General features: G+C 48.2%; 1 protein-coding gene across 4 annotated transcripts in view; it reads left to right on the top strand.

Annotated features, from left to right (window-relative positions):
* PAK4 (p21 (RAC1) activated kinase 4) overlaps positions 1-15,871 on the top strand; it is a 96,352-nt gene that overhangs the window by 9,055 nt on the left and 71,426 nt on the right. The window contains exon 1 of one of the 4 annotated variants that reach the window (XM_054010244.1): positions 4,355-4,544. The exons of 1 other annotated variant lie outside the window; for it this stretch is intronic. The gene's annotated coding sequence lies outside the window, so the exon portion shown is untranslated. Of the gene's footprint in view, positions 1-4,354; positions 4,545-12,198; positions 12,221-14,615; positions 14,638-15,871 lie in introns of those variants that run through there. 2 more of the 4 variants (XM_054010242.1, XM_054010241.1) reach the window with 2 other exon arrangements.

Raw genomic sequence — 15,871 nt, 5'->3', positions numbered from 1 at the left:
TGTCTTTCCTTTTCATTAGAAGCCATAATTCTTTGACTGCTTCTGAGTTGAGGAACTTCCTGACCATGCTGCATAGTTTTAAGACTACTTCTTCTAGGTCGAGTGTGTTGCGAATCTGTGGTCAGCCTGCCTAGAAAGGAAGGAGTTACATTTCGATCCCTATTGAATCAAGGCCTAGGACCCTCCTGGATCATGTCGTATCCCGTTCATAAACTTATCAAGGATGTTACCGCTGTGTGGCAGTTTTGTCCGTGCATGTCCTCTAGGTACATGAGTTTGGGCCTGATCTTGAAAGCAGCTGTGGACCGTTAACTTCCACTGAGGGCAGGGAATGGCATCGACTCCGCACCCCTCAGAATCAGGCCCAGAACTTACTCTGAGCAGGGTTAGAGGGGAAAAATGCCAGATCCCGGCCTGTACCTCCACTTTTATCACTGCTGTTACCGGTGGTGATGCACTGGTGATGAATGAAGAGTTCTTTATTTTCCTGCTTTAAACAAGGCCTTACTTCCATGCTCTAATTGTACAGCAAGATGAACAATGGGTTCCTGGGTATTGTTTCACTGCAGAGTTAGCGCGAGTCATCAGTACGTGAGTTAGCTTAGTGCAGGGATTGGCAACGTTTGGCTGCCGCGTCCGCAGGTTCGGGTGATGGTGGCTCCCACTGGCCGCTCCAGGCCAATGGGGGCTGCGGGAAGCGGCGGCCAGCACATCCCTCATCCCGTGCCACTTCCCGCAGCCCCCATTGGCCTGGAGCGGCGAACCGCGGCCAGTGGGAGCTGCCATCGGCCAAACCTGCGGACGTGGCAAGTAAACAAAGCGGCCCGGCCTGCCAAACGTTGCCGATCCGTGGCTTAGTGTGAGTGAGAGCAAACGCTCGTGTAGCACAAGGTGATACTGAACAGCAGTGCCCCTACGGCATTACTGGCGCTTGTTTCAGCAGCACCGGAGCTTCGACCCGTGCCCCCTCATGGACCCCAGCTAGCTGTAGTTTAAAACAGGACCTAACGCGAGCCAGAGATTTTTGTGCCAGGTTAGGGCCCACACTCGAGTCATGTTGGGCTAACGTTGCAGTGAAGACCAGTCCCGTGAGCCTGTAAAAAGCTGAACGAGTGAGTCAGCTAGGACAGGACTGTGTGATTCTGATGCAAGCGGCATAATTAATGCTCATTACGGGAGTCTTGCCAACTCTCACCCGATCCTGTAAAACCAGAGAGACCTCTGCGCTCTGGGAAGTTGCGCTACTGAAATTGAATCTCCCAGGAACGGCGTCTCTTGTAACTGAAGTATTATTAGTTGTTTGCACCGTGGGTATACGAGAAGCTTCGTCTCCACGGTGCTAGGCACCGTGCATTCAAAGTGCCTTTGCCCGTTGTGGGAGTGGTAGTTTATGATCAATTACTCCATGGTCACAAACTCCTCATGGGCTGGCGTGTGGGTCGTAATGAACGTGGTAGGTCCCTTTTCTGAATGAGCTGTTTTTCAGAAGGCCTTTACGGCTTAGCAAAACATCCCAAGGATGTGCTGGTGCTTCCGTGAGGCCTGACTATGGCTGCATTGGTTTTTGTTTAATAAACGCTGATTTCCCCTGCGCTTCGGCGAGAGCTGGAGGGATCGTAGCAAGAAGTGCTCGGCATTGAGCTGCGGCACCGTTTGTCGTGTTTCAAAGACCACTTTATGCAGCACAGGTGCAAACCCATTTTCTCAGCCAGTGCAATGTGTCGCCAGGGAGTTGCTTTTCCAACGATTTAGGCAATTGTTAAAATGGAAGCAGCCCCGTTCGCTCCACTCTCTATCCCCAGGCTTAATGGAAATCAGCCATTCCGAAGAGTCAGGTACTTTCGGAAACCAAAATAGCGGTTTGCTGGCCCGAAGAATTCCAGATTGCTAATTTCTTATGTGGGCCTGGGGAGGCAGGATCATCTGTTAGCTCGGGTCTGTGACAAACTGGGACTGTTCTTAATGTGGCCTTTGAATGCTGAGTGGGGAGGTTGGCTGGGACGGTCTGCGTTGGGGGATGGGAGACTGGCCTTGAGGGAAGATACCTGAGCATGTAACCTGAGAACCCAGGAAGGGAGTTGGAGGCCAGGTGACACCTCTTCCCAGGGAAACTGGACAAAAGGCTGGGGGAGGAGCCGGGGGAGGCTGGGTGAGAGACGCTGGAGGGAGGGAGAGTTTCAGGAGCTGGCTGGTGTAATGGAGGGAGCCCAGACAGGGCTCTGATCCCCACCCCCAACGGGGCTGTGGTGCCCCTGGGACCCCAAGATGGACCTAACTGAGGGGGGTCCTGTTGTCTGTGCCTGCAAGACCTGTCTTGGACTGTCTTCCTGTCGTCTAAATAAACCTTCTGCTTTACTGGCTGGCTGAGAGTCATGGTGAATCGTAGGAAGCCAGGGGTGCAGGGCCTTGCGTCCCCCCACGCTCCGTGACAGGGTCAGAGTGCCACATCAATGCTTTATGGTTTGGGGATGATTTTGTCTTTTTGTGAATTTTTTGCGGTGGGGGGAGGGGGGGAAGTCTGTCTATTGTTGCTCGTCGGGAGCTCCTGCATTCTTTCTGCAGCTTTGAACTGAATCCTTCAAAGCTCTCGCAAGACTAAATAATTCAGCGTTTGAGTGTGAGTTTCGAGTTCAGTTTACGGGCGATTCTGTTGCAGGTGGACAGAGGTTGTGTGTTGCCTTTCAAGTGTCTCCTGAACACGGTAGTGAGGGATTTGACTCCGTGTCACGCTTCGGTGGCAGCGTCCCCCTGTTGACTTGGCTGGTGCGGTTTGCTCGGTGGTAATTGGTATTTTTAGGAATCCTTAGTGTCTCATGTAGCTTTCACATGCTGGAATGTGCGTTCTGACATGTCACTCTAATGGAAGAGGACAGGGAGAGAACACATCACCGGACGGCCGTATCAGGAGGGATGAGCTGGAGTGCTGATGAGATGCGAGGTCAGGAAAGTAACTGAAATACTTCACTCATGAATTTATTTTCTAAATGGACAACCCATCTAATTCTCAGTTACTGAGGGACAATCTCCACTCACTGATATATTTTGCTTTTCACAACCAAATCTCTGTACAACTTTTCACGAGCGATGTACCCGAGTATTCGGATGCTAATATCTAAACTGTATTGTTAAATCTGTTCACCTCAATTTGGGTTATTGTTGATTATGTACTCTATATATCATATGACTTTTAAAAACAAACTTTGTATTTGTGGTTAATCTAAGCACTGTACCCAGATGTACAGACACTCTTTCTCAACCCATGTATTCTATACTTTTTTTAACATTCGCTTTAATAAAAATTTTAAATCTAATCCATCACACCGCTAAAAGGATTATTTGGGGTCAGAGTGATGTAAGGAAAACATTTGAGGTCTCCTTGCTAGAGCAGGAAATTGGGCAGAAGCGTGAGTTCAGTGGTTAGGCTTGTCCACTCCGTCTCTTAGGTCTTGGCTTGCTCAGGGGTGTGGAAAAACACCCCCCCGAGTGCTGCACGTTTCAGCACTGTAAAGTCGCAGTGTAGACAGTACACCCGGCGCCGGGAGCCACTCCCCTCCTGGGGGTGGGGGTGTTTTTTTTTTTTTTTTTTTTTTTTTCCAGGGCTGGGAGAGCGCTCTCCCACCGCTGGTGCCGCGACTACACAGCCACGTTAAAGCGCTCCCTCTAGTGAAGACATACCCTTAGTCCGCCTTCTGCTCCCACCTCTGACCTTGATTTACACTGCAGGTCACTTTGCTTTTCTGTGCCCTCGTTTTCCCCCTTTGTAAAGTATGGGCAATTCCTGCCCCATGGGGGACTTTGCGGCATCTTTAATTATTGCTTGCAATGCGCATAGGAAACTTCCAGTGACAGTGCTATGGAAGGGCAGTGTAGTAGTTACAATCCGTTAAACTGACAAAAAACAAAACTAGGGACTGTTATGCCAACAAAATCCAGTCCTACGGCTGCTGCTCTGCCCTGAACACCTCCTGTTAAGGTCCTCCATCTAACTGCGATGTGGGCTGCAGTCACTAGGAATGTTGCCGGGGGATTAAGGTCAGCGTTCTTAAACTCTGAGTGTCCCGCCTCTTTATTTCGGCATAAGCCAGACTCGTTGATATGATCTGTATCTACTACCAACTCTTAGGGCTGGCCTACACATAAAACACTGCATTGGCGCAGCGTAGAGTTACCGCCTCTCAGGGAGGTGGATTCTTAGTGGGAGAAGCTCTCCCACTGACATAGCCCTGTCTCCGTGGGTGGGTTGGGGGGAGAGAGGGGAAGCGGTGAGGTTGGTATAACTCTGTCGCTCAGGGGTGCGGATTTTTCACACTCCTGAGCAATGCAGTTATACAGTATAGCTCTGTAGTGTAGACCAGACCTATGTTCGATCCCAGGCGTAATCCATCTTCCTCTTTTGTGGGTGCAAGCAAATAAAGCCAGGGCCCTGCCCCTGGATTCTTACAACATCCCATCCTGCAAATGGTTGGTGTGCAGAGAGGCAGTGAAGTCAACAGGCTTGTTGAATGGAGTTGTCTGCCTGGATCCAGCAGCAGCAACAAAGGATTGTGAGTAAGATGGCCGCCTATCCAAAGTGGGACAGAGACGACTTATCCTTAGGGCCCTACCAAATTCAGGCCGTGAAAAACTCGTCACAGGCCTGTTAGTCTCTAAGGTGCCACAAGTACTCTTGTTCTTTTTTCGTCACAGGCCGTGAAAGCTGGTCTTTTGTCTAGTCTTTTATAGTTTCTACAGTTAGTTCTGCTTTTATGATCTCTCTTTACCCTTCTTTTTCTACCTCCCCTCCCCCCCCCCCCTTTTTCTACCTTCAGACCATACTCTATAGACTGCTTAACTAAAGTTTAGGCCCTGACCATTTCCCCCCCCCCCCCCCCAATCTGGTCTTTTGTGTGGTTTTACCCTATACTGTACAGAATTCTCGGGGGGGGGGGGGTAAGTGTTTCTCAAACTGGGGGTCCTGACCCAAAAGGGAGCTGTGTGTGTGGGTGTTGCAGGGTTATTGTGTGTGGGGGGTCATGGTATTGCCCCCCTTACTTCTGTGCTGCCTTCAGTGCTGGCTCGCCGGAGAGCGGCTGCTGCTAGCCGACCGCCCAGCTCTGAAGGCAGCAGCACAGATGTAAGGGGGGCAATACTGTGACCCCCCCCTTACAATAACCATCTGAGCCCCCGCATACAAGCCCCTTTTGGGTCAGGACCCCTACAGTTACAACACTGTGAAATTTCAGATCTAAATATCTGAAATCATGAAATTTACAGGTTTCAGAGTAGCAGCCGTGTTAGTCTGTATCCGCAAAAAGAACAGGAGGACTTGTGGCACCTTAGAGACTAACACATTTATTAGAGCATAAGCTTTCGTGGACTACAGCCCACTTCTTCGGATGCAAATTTACGATTTTTAAAATCCCATGATGGTGAAACTGACGAGAACGGACGGTGAATTTGTTAGGGCCCTACTTATCCTGCACAGAGATCGCTGTTTGCTAATTTGGCTTCGCCGGTTGGTCAGTCTATAATTTCTGCTTTTGGTAATGAATGGTAAGTGAGCGTTGTGGTGAGTAGACTCCACAGAAGATGTTTTTAAGGATGGATCTCAGTGAAGGTGAGGCTTCCAAGGGCAGGGGAGGCATTCCAAGCGGAAGAGGGGTCCTGCAAGAAGCAAAGTTGGCTGGTAGAAGGACGCAAATGGATCGACAAGGTGGGAAGGCTGGAGTGGAGCAAAGAGGGTGTCGGAAGGCGGGCATTGAAATAGGCAGGCGGGGAGTTGGACGGGGTCTTGAAGGGAGGCATTGGGGGGGCTAACTGTGTGGATGCCTAGAGAAGGGCTTTGAATGGGGGTGACACCTGCTGATTGCTTTGATAGGAAAGTGCTTCCCAGTGTGGGTTAAGTGTCGCCCCTGCTTTGCAGAAAGGAAGAACGAGCCGCAGAAGGGCAGTAATTCTCTCATGGTCGCCCAGTGAGGTTATGCCCCATCTCTTTCTGTGCCCATCCAGAGCGTTGCACAAGGGGGTCCTGGGGCGCTACCGTAATACACCTAATAGCCAAGCTGGCAGTAGAACCCAGGAGTCCAGTTCCCTATCTGCAGGGCCATATAACCTTCCAAACATGTATAAGGAAGATGATTTGTAGGCACCAACGGGGTTTTTTTTTTTTTTTTAAATAAGAACATGGAGTCCGAGACCAACTGACCGGGGGTGGACAAAGAAATGCTTAAATAATGCCTGTTTTCTAATGAAAATTATCGGTGCTGTCATCAGCAACATAGTGCTTTAGAACTGTATCCAACCTGCTCACCCTCTGCCTTCCCTGCACGCACAATTAGAGGGTGCGAATAAGCTATAATTTTAGTAAGTGATGTAAAGGGCTAATTAAAGGTTTTACTTGGCTAATCAGCTTGCAGTTTAATTAGCACCAAATGGTAATGACTTGCTGAAACATAAATTGACTTCTCGGCTGCTACCAGCTTGTTACATTATCGTTAATCGCCCGCTTTGGAGGAGTGTGGGCCGCATGAAGAGATGCGGCCCCGTCCGGGCATGCTACTCCTTCAGGGCTCCGTCACATCATGGTGGGGGGCTCCCGTCACTCTGGAGAACCTGCCTCGGGTGGGTCAGCCTGTTTGTGTTCTAGGAGGGTGGGTTTTAAATAGGTCTGGCTCACCCTGACCAAGTGCTGTGTTCAGGGAGTGATGAAAGCTGAGAGTGGGGGTGTTTGTCCGTAGCATTTTGGATTGTGGCGTTTGCAGGCTGCTTTCTGGGTGTGCTGTTTGTGAACCCACCCCAGGGGAGCTGCATTTGTGGCTTTGTGAAATGGGTTTGGGTCTCCACCCTGTTCCTGCTGGATGGGTGTGTGCATGTTGTATCAACAAGCATTGACGCTAATGGCCTCTCTCTCGGCGGGGGGGGGGGGGGGGGAGGCCTAGAACCAAACAGCTAATGGGAGACTGAATGCCCTTTTCACCCAGTGAACTGGTGAACAGTGTGGGGTGAGGAACCTCCATTTTCTGTTATACTCCCCTCCCCCAAATCCATTCAAAACGCTGCTGCTAAGATTACCTTCTGGCCGTATCACTCTGACTGATCCCCTCCTACGTTCATCCATTGGCTCCTCCCTTCCACAACATCCAACACACGCACCTTGTCTGTACTTTCAAATCCCTCTCTGAACTAGAGCTCCCCACCTACCCGACCTGTTATCCCATCGCAAGGTCGACTCCTGCCTTTCCTCCGCCAGTGATTGCCAGCTTCGGTCATTTGATTCTTTGCTTCTCCAGCAAGCGCTAGTGTTTTCCGCCCCCCCCCCCCCCCTTTCCTCTTCCCCTGTAGGTTGCCCCTTATACGGGGAAAAGCTCCTAATCAAAATCCATAAAGCCACTATCTTGTCCCTCCTTAAAATTTGCCTCTGCTGAAATGGATACAGAGAAGTGCCACGCAGGTTGCAAGTTGTGATTGTGTCTACTGATTTGTGCGCATCTTATTTTTTCTCCCTCTCCCCACTGCAACCCGCTGGGGAGCTGGTCTAAGCTAGCGCTCCCAGTGGTGGATCTGCACGGGTGGGGAGTTTGAAGGAGCAAGGGGTAGTGTGGAGACACCCACAGGGGATTGCAAAGGGTGTTGCTGAGGATTGAATTTAGACATGAAGGCTAGTCCCGTGGTTAGGACTTGGAGGATCTGGCTTCAATTCCCTGCTCTGCCATAGACTCCCCGTGTGACCTTGGGCAAGTCACTTCCCTTGTGTGTTCCCCCATCTGTATAGTGGGAACACTATCCTCAACATCCCGCCGAGGTAAGGAAGTGTTAAATACATGAAAGATTGTGAGGTTGATTGAATTGATGCCACTGGATTTTGCTCCTTTTCGGTTAAATGCCCTGACTTGCTACTTAACAATGTTGAAGCCTCATTGCTCCACCAGCGTAATGGCTGGGGGAAAAGCTCGTCTATGTGCGTAATTAACGGGCTATTTAGGTGATATAGCTGGAGATGCCCGTGTCAGATCTTCTTGCATTCTTTGCATGCCTGCCTTCCCCGCCCCTTTTCCTCCCCATAGTCCTGCCTCAGTAGCAACCTTGGGCAGCGGAAAGGCAAAGCCACCGCACTGCTAAACTTGTACAGCTCACAGGATCCTGGTGGAGTCACTGGGCTATGGCTGTCTTTATGAAGTTGTTAGTCACTGTCTCTCGTGTGCTAAGGAGCCAAGCTAGTTCCCCGGCGTTAGCTTTGTTTGGTGAAGTTTGTATTCCTGGTTTCTAGGTGGCCGAATCTCCTCCTGAGATGAAGTCATGAGTGCCTGGCCTCTAGGGAGAGGGGAAAGTGCGTGTTCTGTTTTCCTAACCTGGCCTTTCGACAGTCTGTGCGACCGGGCTTTGAAACCCAGCTCTGTGTACGGATGATGTTGTGTGCTCTGGCATCTGCGCAACAAATGTTGGGTGCGGTAAGAATAGCTCCCCATCCTTCGTGTGCTGCTGGAAAAAAATCTCTTGCTGTCTGTCGTTGGCTGATTCCCTAATGGGACATTAATAAGGAGTGTAGTCCTGGCTGAAATACTTGGATTCCAGCAGAGGCTGCATATCTGACTTGCCCTTGTGCTCAATTCCTCTGCAAATGAGCCCCTCACCCAAATAGCATAATGGGGAAACCACTCCGAGATGGGTAAAACTTCTGTGATAAAAGGGGGAATACAAAGGGGCCACATTACTCTGGTGCAAGCCCTGTGGAATTCCACCAAGGATGAATTTGGCCTTCTAGACATGAGGCCTTGAGATTCCACCTGTCCTTAAGAAAGGGAACGCAGCTCGCTCTCGAGCTCTATAAATAAGCTGTATATTTATATAGCACTCCCTGTTGGGAGCTCCGTTATTCAGGACAATCCCTGTTGTGGGACGGTGGAATTTCCAGGGTTAGGCGCTTAGGACAGCCGGAACAACGTGATGGTTTGTAGCTGGAAATAGAACGTTGCATTGGGTCCGCGAGGCTTCTGTTCTCCGTTCGTTCTGGCCAGGGCTGCGTGTGGGTAACTGCTGGAGCAGTACGAAAGCAAAGTGGATTATCCGTTGTACAGATTGGATGGCCTAATCTGTGTGGTGGCTCACGTGTAAGAGGAGTAGAGCTGGCTGGTTTGGTGTATAACTGGCATTGGTGAAAGACGCTGGATTATGTTAGACAGAACCCTTATCTCTACCCGGTCCTGGCCTTCGAAAAATAAGACCGTGCGGCAATCCCGTTCGGATGCTTTCGATCCAAAAAGGCTCTCAAAGCACTAATGTTTGGGAGATTAAACCCTGTTTACTAATGGGGGAACTGAGGCACGGAGCAGGGATGTGACTGGCCCGGGTCACGCAGCGGAGCCAGACGTCCTGATTCCCAGTCCTGTGGTTCACCCTCCTCCCTTTTCAGATACTGCAGCAATCCTGAACTAATCTGTTGCAGCTTTTTGCTTTGGAAAAAAGTGTGTGATCACACACGGAGAAATGACTTGCTTTGTGTGTGTCCCCGCCTCCCTTTTCCTTGTCTCACAGTGACAGTTGCGTGGGTGGTATCCGAAATAACCTCTTTGAACCTGCATTTCTCTGGTTTCATGCCAAATGACGACTGGGACTCCCATCATTTTTTTTAATGAAGAATTTGGATCCTTTTGTATGTGTGTCAACGGCTACATAGCAGTACACGGGGGACTGCTTGAACAAGAAGATCTGTGAAAGTGTTGCCATCTTATGAATATCTAAGAGAAGTCCTGGTTTTTGTGTGTGGTTTGTGGGTGTTTGTTTATTTATTTATTTGCTACAAATACTTCAGCTGATGATAAAAATGTTTGCTTGCCTCATAAAATCATTCAAAGATGATGCCTTTAAAAACAATTAAAGCTTCCAGCAAGAAAGCTGTTTTTGCACAGATCTTTCTCCTGTGTATCTCCTGTAACAGTCTCTCTTGTTGTTGTGGATCGTTGTGGTGGTCGTTATAAAACTCAGGAGGTGGTAATAATACGTAGCTCTTACATAATGCTTTTCATCAGAAGCCAAGATGTTAAAAAGTAACTGGCGAGATTGGCCCATCCAGCATGAGAGGCCATATGGGGGCACTCCGGGGTTCGATTTCAGGTTTACCCCGTGGGCAGTGTCTACACTGGAGGTCGAGGTGGAATTTCCCACGTGGGTAGACGTACTCCTGATACAGTATCTCGGTTTGAGCTAGTGTGCTAAGAATAGAAATGTAGCTGTGGCGGGGCGAGAGGCCAGCTGCCCTTGATATGATTCCATCCGAGACCCCAGATCCAGCCCTTCCCACCATTTGTCCCATCATGGCTCCACGGCGATTTCGTAGCATGTTGGCTCGGTCGGAGCCAGCGCAGGTATGTCTGCGCAAGTGGGAAAAGCAGCCCGGAGTTCAAAAAAGAATTGGATAAGTTCATGGAGGACAGGCCCATCCGTGGGTATTAGCCAGGATAGCTATGCCTCTGACTGCCAGATGCTGGGAATGGACGACAGGGGATGGGAACACTTGATGATTGCCCTGTTCTCTTCATTTCCCCCTGAAGCATTTGGGGGAATGAACAGACAGGATGCTGGGCTAGATGGACCATTGGTCTGACCCAGTCTGGCCGTTCTTATGTCTACACTGGTGCTGGAGAAACATGTGCATTGGGACCGTCCAGTTGCCATGTTGTAAAAGGGCTTCCTATGTACTTGCCGCAGAATGGGTGCTGATGGGGTTTAGCACGTACCTGCTAAGGTGCTTTGGAAAGGCAAAGTCGTGTTTTCAGGGTGGAGGATATTTGTCTGTGTGGTTAGAATGTGTGCGACATGGTTAACTGTCAGCAGGCCTGTTTCCTTTGCCTTCCTTGACCTGTGCTCCTGACACTTCCCTACCAAAAGCAAGGGGTGACCGTGGACTTGACTGGAAGCGGTTAGGTATAAGTTCCAACGACCCGGCACGTTGAACGTACCGCATGAAGCGTAGTCCCTTGCACCAAAACCTCGTAAAGCTTTGAATCAAAACCGCTCCGTGGGAGACCTGGAAAAATGCAGCATCTGACTGAATTGCTTTGAAGTGTTCCAGCTTATCCACTCCTACCGTGAGAGTGGGCTGGATCGCTATCGCATGGAAAAACAGCTGAGCGAGAGCTGGTGCTGGGGAATCGGTTTCCTGTATTTTTTAAAGTTGGAGCAGCGGCTCTTACAAAATAAACAGTCACTTTCTATGGAAAGGTATCTCAAATCACTTCACCAACCCTAACTTTCACTCTAACTGTATTATTTGTCATGGTTACTTGTTGAGTCCTGGTCTGCATTAGGAGGCTAGGTCGGTATAATTACATTGCTCGGGGGTGAGAAATCCACACCACAACCGATGCAGTTAAACCAACCTACCCCCCGGTGTAGACACGGCTCGGTCGATGGATAGAGCTGTATGCGGCTACCGGATTTATACCGCGGATATCTGAGGAGCTACAGGGCTCTACTGGGAACGACCGCGGCAAACACAACCGCATGTCGGGCTTCCACTCGCAGGAGCCAGCGTACTGAGCTGTCTTGCGCCTAGCAGTTTCCCTCGGTCTTACCTGGTAAGAGCCTAATTAAGACCTGCATTGTTAAGTTTGCCACCCTTTTGAAATGGGAAATACGGCGTCGGATTCTAATCTCTCATCGGTGGAAATTGATTTCCATGGAGTTATTGGGATTCACAGCACTGTAAGGGAGAGGCGAGTTGGCTCCACAATGGTATAGAAGGGGCAGTAGGAGGAGGAAACCACACTTCTGTAGCTCTTCAGTAAAGGAGTAGTGTTGTTGGAAAAGCACTAGCATTTAGAAGTATAGTCTACTGACAGATTACATTAAAATCCTCATTACAACATGTTCGCCTTTGGGGCTGCTGGGAGTGTAGGATTGATTATGCATGAATGAAAGGGACTTTGACTTAATTTGTGATTTCCTTCCCCCCCCTCCCCCCTTAATTTTTGTTGCTAGTGATCGTTTCCAGGCTGACGAGACCTCTCAGTGTAGTTCTGGGTGGATGTGCATGCTGTATGTTTTTTCCCCCTTGTCGGTTTTAGTGTCTCTTTGAATGAAACTTGTGCTACTAAAAGAAAGGAAAAGGTTGGCTCTAGAGCCAGTCAGCTACAATATATCCTTTCTTCCACAGCCATCCAGATTCCAGAAGGAATGAGAAGCATAGCCATTTTGCACTGGGAAGACATAAGTTATCATTTGTGACAGCTTTCTCCTGGCTCAGGTGATGGTAATGACCGTTTAAATGTATTCAGTGCTACAAACCACAGAGTGATGCTACACACTGTAATTCCTAAGACGGTCTCTACTCTGGAGAGTTTACAGGTCACAGAATGATAGATTTTTTTTTAAGGCAGAGGGAGAGGACTGTGGGAATCATCTGAGCTGACCTCCTGCACAGCACAAGCCGTAGAACCTCACACAACAATTCCTGCCTCAAGCTCTTGACTTCTGATGGAGCTTGAATGCATCTTTTAGAAAGACATCCAGCCTTGAGTTAAAGACTCCAAGTGTTTAGGTTCTCCACCACATCCCTAGGCAAGTTGTTCCAATGGTTAATTACCCAGACTGTTAAACGGAATGTTCTTTCTTTTTTTTAAGAAATGTTTATTTAGGGAGTTTTAATAAGTTTACAAATCCTTGCCATGTAAGTATCAGAAACAGAACCCTTGTTACAGCTGTTAGCTTTTGTTTTGAAGAGACATTCTATAGGAATATAGTCATCAGGTTTTTCTGTTTATCTGGGTGTTATAATGATGCCATTTTATGGCATTAGTAACACCCGTCTCATTTCTAGTGATGGTTATTACATTGAGTGAAATCTCAATACACACATCTAACAGACCAGGCATGTCTATCAAATGTTAGTATTCAGTGAAGTTGGACAGGTGCACTGTTTTTGGGGGTGTTTTTTGGAGGTGAATGTACTTTGTCTGAGTATTGAATTAAAGGTAATCAAATATCTGCCCTCTGTTTTGTTAATGCACCTTATTTCTGACCTGAGTTATCCAGCTTCAGCTTCCAACCCTTGGTTCTCATTCTGCCTTTTTCTGCTAGATTAAAAGCGCTATCAGGGATCCCTTCCCCAATAGGTACATGTAGACCGTGATCAAGTCCCTTCTTAGGCTTCTCATGGCTAAACTAAATAGATTGAGCTTTTTGAAGTAACACATGGAAAGCTTATGCTCTAATAAATTTGTTAGTCTCTAAGGTGCCACAAGTACTCCTGTTCTTTTTGCGGATACAGACTAACACAGCTGCTACTCTGAAACCTGAATTATTCTTGTAGCTCTCTTCTGAACCCGTTCCAGTTTTTGTCCTTGTGTTGTCAAGCTGTAAGCGACTTGCCAGGAAGTCTATGGCAGAGCAGAGATTTGAACCCAGGTCACTTCAGTCATATTTGTTGAGGTTCAGTGCTTCTGGAAATCAAGCCACATACCTGAATGCACATTTAGGAACCTGACTTTAGGCACCCAAGTATGAAAACTTGGCCTCTTATAAACACAGGTCAGTTTCCAAAAGTGCAGAGTATCTTTGAACCCTTCCATTTTTGGGGAGTCCAACTTGAAATGCTTTAAAGGGTCTGGATTTTCAGAAAACTTTCTGCTCCAACCCTTTAAAACTCAGGCACCTTTCAGGTGTGTGAAGTTGAACATCCAGAACTTGAAGCCTCTTTAAACCACTAGTCCTTTCTGGAAAAATCTTGGCCAGTGTAGTTAATTCTCCAGTTTGATTAGGTGCAATGCAGCAAGAAACCTCTGAAGCGTCCCAAAACTTTGTGCTAGTCAAACGCTTTGACCAGAGGTTACAACAGCAAGGCTGTTTGATTTGGTTTGCCTTCAGAATGCAGCTGTATATAAACAACCCAGTAATCCTCTAATTAAACCTCTTTGAAATATTAAATAAACCCGTAAACTTCTTTTTAAAAACAAAACTGAATGCGTGTGTCCTCTGAAGCACTGGAAGAGCCGTGGAAATATGCAACGGAGGCTGCCCTGAGTGTCTTTGGTTTCAGAGGCTTGTCTTACCAGCCATGTGAAAGTTATTCAGGTAGCCTGGGAAGATCACACCACGCCACTGCAGCCTTCTAGGGTTTAAATACGTCAGCTTCATTTAGGCATGAGCATTGTGTAATCATCATTTTGCCTGGATCCAGGCTTCATGTTACTGCATGAATTTATAGTCTAGAGCCTTGAGGTGCAACCTGTTACCCTTCCCCCCGCCCTGGTAGTTAGTCTGACACTACAATACTGGCTTCATGGTATTAGGATTAGGAATTTTACATCATCAGCCAGTTGGGGGGTTTGGGGGGGGAAAGAGACATTGCTCAGGTATAATGGTGGACGGGTCTGATGTTAAAAGGGGTAGAGATGGGCGTTATCAATTAAGATATAGAGAGACTAGACTGTATTTTTTTTTAATGCTGTCCAATAATGTGAAAGGGTCATGTGACTGGAAATAATGGCCAGAAAACGATGAATGAATATAAGGGGAAAAATCCTCTAGGCAGGGTGTAGCGAGCCTGTGGAATCCATTGCTAGAAGGAGGCAGTAATGCCCAGCGGAGAGAAGCACTGGAATGGGCGTCAGAAATCCTGGATTCTGTTCCCAGCTGTGTCATTGACTTATGCTGTGACCTTGGGTGAGTCACCTTACCTTCCTGTGCCTCCAGTCTTTTATCTCTCTACAATCAGGATAGCCATATTTGTTTAGTCATCTTCTTTTAAGTGGCTGGCAATCTATTGTTTATAAAATGGTGCAAAAGCTTTAATGCCTCATTCATTTCATATATATATGAAAACACCTTGGAATGCAAAACTTGATCGTGTTAATACTGATAGTGTCACTCTTGTACCGTATTTCAGCCTTGCAAAATTATCATGAGCATTTACACTGCTGGCGCAAAATCCAGTTGCCTGCTCTTACAACACTGATGAACCACCCCCCCAATATTACTCGCCTCAGTGAAGCGAGGGAATGCAATTTTGCAAGGTTGCTTTGTGTGTGTATCTGTCGGGGGGAAGCGACTACATTTTTAAAATATCCAGCTGCAGTATTTATATTTATCTCTGGGAGCCAAGATAAGGGTAATTGGAGCTCCTGCTTCGGGGTATATACTGGAGTGTCTCCAGGGTATAGAAGGAATCTTCCCACCTCTGTGTGGTATTGTCAAGTGGTATTTTAAGAAACGGGCTAAATATCGGGAAAGATTTCCTGGGAGATGAGAGATGGTCGGAGTAGTTTCCTTCGGGGAAGTAGCTGAAGCCCCAAGACTTAGGTCACTTAAAAGCAGTCTGGGTGAGCGTTGGAAAATAGAATGCAATCCGGACCCCTTTTGACAAGAAAAATTCCTACATGACCCCAAGAGGGGGGACCAAAGCCTGAGCCCTACTGCCCTGGGAAGGGGGGGGATTTAGTCCCGCTGTGCTGGGGCGGGGGTGTGTGTGATCAAAGCCCCAGGAGGGGGGCCTGTAACCTGAGCCTCGCCACCCAGAGCTGAAGCCCTTGGGCTTTGACTTTGGCCCAGGGCAGTGGGGCTTGGGCTTCGGGCCCAGGCCCCAGCAAGTCTTAACACCAGCCCTGGCGACCCACCGTTTGAAAACCCCTGGTTTAGATGTTACTCAATAACTTTTCTGTATCTCTAAAGCTTGTGAATTGGTCAGGTGTGTTACAGCTTTTAGTTTTTACCGCGAGGTGTTGGCCAGCAGCCTGGAGTTGATAGTCTAATTGCAAAGCTCGTATTCTTTGCAAACTTAATAAAAACAACAAAACAAACCCCCCAAGGTCTTGCACACATGAGCAAACCCTGTGATGGTCTGGCTGTTTCTTAGGAAGACATTGAATAATGTCCCCATGGGTGCTCCGGTTCAGGTCTG

Source organism: Malaclemys terrapin, chromosome 20 (assembly GCF_027887155.1).
Source record: "Malaclemys terrapin pileata isolate rMalTer1 chromosome 20, rMalTer1.hap1, whole genome shotgun sequence".
Classification (NCBI taxonomy): Eukaryota; Metazoa; Chordata; order Testudines; family Emydidae; genus Malaclemys; species Malaclemys terrapin.
The sequence above is the reverse complement of the archived record's forward strand: the minus strand, read 5'-3'. Positions and strand labels throughout refer to the sequence as shown.